The following is a 4,511-nucleotide window of genomic DNA, read 5'->3' as shown; positions in this document are numbered from 1 at the left end:
CCCCCGGGGGCGGGAGAAAGAACGGCCGTGATCGCTGCGGGGGGCGCGCGCGAGCTGGGGGCGCGCGGCGCTCCGCCCCGCCTCCCTCGGTTTGGCTCCGCCCTCTCCGCTCCGCCCCCGCGGTCCGTTGTGCGCGCAGCGAGGCGGGCGGGTGCGTGGTCCCGGGCGCGTGCAGCGAGCTCCCCCCCCCTCCCCTCCCGCCTCGCCCCGCATCCCGGCCTCGGGCGCGCGGCAGCGTGAGGCGGGAAGCGGCGCCGGCGCGCGCTGAGGGCTGTCGCCCGCCCGGCCCCCGCTGAGGTACGGCGGGGTCTGCCTCTGTGTGGCGAGGAGGCCAGGCGAGAGCCGAGCGGAAAAGCTGCAACGGGGTGAGGGCAGTAAAACGAACATGAGGTAAATGCTCAGCCGAAGCAGCCGGCTCGGTTATGGTTTCATCTCGGAGTATTTTCAGAGGGGTTTTCGTGTGAAGGCACTGTGATAAGAAATGCAGGATTGCTCAGACTTTTTTTTTCCTCACCAGAGTGTATTTGTCTTTCACGTTTCTGCTGAAAGTAGGTAAAACCCTGGAAGATGGCACGGGAGTGTTAAAAGTTCAGTGTTGTAGAAAAAACATTAAGAAAAAAAGCCCAGTTGGAGATTGGAAGATAAGCAGGATAGGTCAGAGCACTTGTTTCTGGAAAGGGAGTTTTAGGAAGAGCTCATTGCTTATAAAGAAAAAAAATAGGTTTTCAGGTATAAAAGAACAGTTTTGAAGATTATGGAAACCAAAATACATACAAGCAGTTCCCGAAGCATCTGAGGTCTCTTGGCAATGATCATGGTTTCCTTAAGTAAATAAGAGCCAGCCCCTAGTTTATTTTGGCTGTACTCTTCTATTTCCACAGCAAAGAGTATAGAGATACAAACTGACGAAGCCTGTGACGAAGCTGTCATTCATACTTTGTACCCCGAGGCAGGGCTCTTTTGTCATGCTACATAAATGCAGCATCAATAAAATTTTCTTTGCCTCCTTTTCTTGTTAGTACTGACATTTTTTATTTTTTTTTAATCTTTGTCAAGTGGGGTTTTTTTACCCAAGGGGGCTTGGTACTTTGCAGAATATTAGAGAAATAGAATCCATTACAATTCAGCTAGTGGCTATAATCAGTAAGCCATGTGCTAGTTGATTTTATTTTGCCTATCCATTTTTTAATAGAATTCACATGTTTATACTTTTGTCATATGCTTCTTCCTTCTTAATGGCAAATTAATGGCCATTCTTGAAGAATACTACAAAATAAGGAAGAAATATGTTTTGGCAAAACAGCAGGAAACAAACATCTGTGAGAGTATTTCCAGTAGGGCTTTTATTGCAATTTTCCCATCATATCTCTAGCTTCAGTGCTGGTGGCTGTCGTCTTGTAAAAAGGAGAAAGGTGACAATCCTTTTGACTGACTTAGCTACACTTCAGAGTGCACCGAATCAAGCTTCCTAATCCAGTTCCCTCAGATGAGTTAGATGAGGTGTATGATAAAAACATACAACAAGATAATAATTGGAACAGAGAAAGAGGCAGGGATGTAGCATAGTTTAGCAGAGAAATTACATTAAATCTGATACAGTGCAGAGAGTACATAAATCTTCAGATGCTTCTTAACAAACAGTTTCAGCCTGTTAAAAATGACCTATAAAGGGCTTTTACAAATTTTTAATAAGCTGCTGCTTTTTCTTCATTTTGAGGGGCCTGTTACTACTCCCCCTTAACAAGATAGATTTCTTAGTCTGTTGTTCTTCAGTTGAAGATGGACGGCTGTCGTCATCTGGTATGGCTGATCCTATACTTTATTCACGCAGCCAGCTGCCATACAGTTGCCTAAAACATACTCCTGTATGTATGCTTTAGAAGTAATTGCTTCGACCTTTTAATAACAGTTAATACTTCTATTGTATTTTACAGGTTCTAAGTACTATATCCCAGAATGTTTATCATAGTTCCAATTTTTAGCCTCTTTTTTGGGGATTAGGAACAAGGAATATTAAGCAACGAGCAGAAAGTCATGATAAAAACAGTGATCTCTGCAGGTAGTCCTCCCAACCCACATAGTGAGGCGTCAGTCCACGTAAGCCATGACTGACACCTTGCTGGTTCACTGAAACTGGTGTCAAAGCTCCCATCACAACACACAACCCCTGAACCTCAAAAGGCGAGTGCACAGTCCTCTTCAGGGACCATAGCTGCACAGGGTGTCCAGATGTTGTAACGTGGAAAATGCTGCAGTACCTCTTGCACTCTGTAAAGTCTTGCTGATGCTCTGGTTCAGGACTGACTCAAAGAAGTGCAAACTTGGAATTACTGGTGCTGCTGAACATGCTTTTCTACAGATGCGAATGCAACATTGACTTTGTCTCTTCTGTTTACCTTGAGAGACATGCTGTGATCTTGGCTTAAGTGTTAGGAACTGACCAGGTTACACAGAAACAGAAATTAAACTACACGAGGAATAAAAAAATACCAGCAGTCCAATCCTGAATATAGAAGTGACTCCCCTTGTCAGAGATGACAAGATGGACAAGGGGGAGAAAAAAGTGTCTGTCATTCAGTGAGGACAGCAAAGGATCCCGAAAGCAGAACAATGTTTCCATTGTTTTAACACAAGCTCTGCTTCTCCACTGAAAGATCCAAATGACAAGGACACTGAGGGTTTCTTTCTCTTTTTTGTTTGTTTCCTTAGTAACAAATACACAAGCTGCACTGTTAGAATACCATCCTTTTCTCTTTTTTTTTTTTTTTTAAGATAAAGACATGTCAAGGATGTATTCAGTGCTTTCAGTAGCAGGTTAAGGTTGCTTGTATGAATGAACCTCTGTTACAGCATGATGTACTTGAAAGTACTGCCTGTAGTCCACTGACACAGTGAAATAACTTAAAACAAAAAGCATGGAAGAAATTAAATGCTTGCATCTCCATTTCTGTACTTATTAGATGGTAAACTCTTAGGGCAAAGTCTGTCTTTCACAGTAGGGCTCTGATCTTGATTAGCAAAGCAGATGTCATGCTACTACTACTATTAAATCCTGTGTAGTGTCCTAATTATATCACAACCACATTATCATCAATAATACAATGTGCACCATTTTAACGGGACTGATTTTGACACTGACAACTCTTGCCTATGTTTTTGTTGTGAGCTCTGCATCATGAAAGTTCTTTTTAAATATAATTCTGTAATAGAAGGGGCAGGTGTTGCTGTTTCTTGTTAGGATTCTAATCAAGGTTATGGTCTGTAGTTCTGGAATTCACTGGGTTATGGGAATTGGAGAGATGGTATGCAGTCATTGTCTGTGTGGTTTAGCACATTAGAAATAGAACTGGTAGGTGAATCGTACCCAAAAACATTAAAAGCCATTCTGAAAACAGGACAAACTTAAAACATGACAGGTAGAGGCAGGAAAGACCATTAAAGGCATCTAAATTGAGAAACAATGTCAGGATCATTCCTTCCTTTGCTTCTTCAGGATATGTTAAGTCTCAAAAGTTTGGAGACTTTAACCAAATTTAAAAAAAAAGATAAATAGAATTGTCAAGCTCCGTGTTCTCTGTTTTAGCTGAAAGAAGACTACTGAAAGAAGGAAAAATCATTACAAAAATAACTTCTTTCCTATATGTTTGCCATAAATGTGAGTTTAGTAATGGGGGGGGGGGGAAAAGTTTGCTCTTCTCTTCCCAGTTACTCAGGTTTATAACATTGTGTTCTCTGAAGTTCTCCAAGGAACAGAAATACGTCTATTTCTTGGGACATGGCAGCAGCCAGCCTAAAGAGTATAATATAGAAATAACTGACAAAATTAATATCAAACTTCTGATTATATAATATGAAAATATAACATTATGCATTAATTGCAAAACAACTTGTTGCTAGGTCATAAATTATACTGGTATTTGTCACAGCATATTTTAGTTACTTGTCTGGAACTGCATGTGTAGAGAGGTATTTCAGGTGAACAGATAAATCAGTATCTTTTCATTTGAGATGATTTTTGAAAACAGTAGGAGTAAGTATTAAATTGTACTACATATGCCAACGTAAGACCTGCAAACCCAGAAAAGATGCAATGAAACTATTGCTTCAGTGGATCAGGGAATATTAAGTGATAATGATCAGCTGTCCTGAAATACTTTGACATCTCAAGCTATCCTCAAGGGGAGAATAGGCAGAGGAATTTGTTTGGGGGCTATGAATCAAACAAATTTATATCATGATTTTTTATATGATGTAGACATCTGCTCATATACCTATAAATGGATGTGAGGTCAAAAAAAGGTCTGTATCACCCAACTCTAGATACCTAATTCAGTATATATAATTCTGTCTAGAAATATACACCACTAGAGCATGATTTGTCATCTGCAAAATCTGAGTTGCTCTTTTTATCCCCACCATCACTGTGGAAGTGCTACTTTTATCACTTGTGTAACTTTTGAAATAGCAAAATCAGATGTTAACTTTTCTAATATTCAGACTGACAGATATAC

This window comes from Grus americana, chromosome 16 (genome assembly GCF_028858705.1).
Source record: "Grus americana isolate bGruAme1 chromosome 16, bGruAme1.mat, whole genome shotgun sequence".
Classification (NCBI taxonomy): Eukaryota; Metazoa; Chordata; class Aves; order Gruiformes; family Gruidae; genus Grus; species Grus americana.
This window is presented reverse-complemented; position numbering follows the sequence as displayed.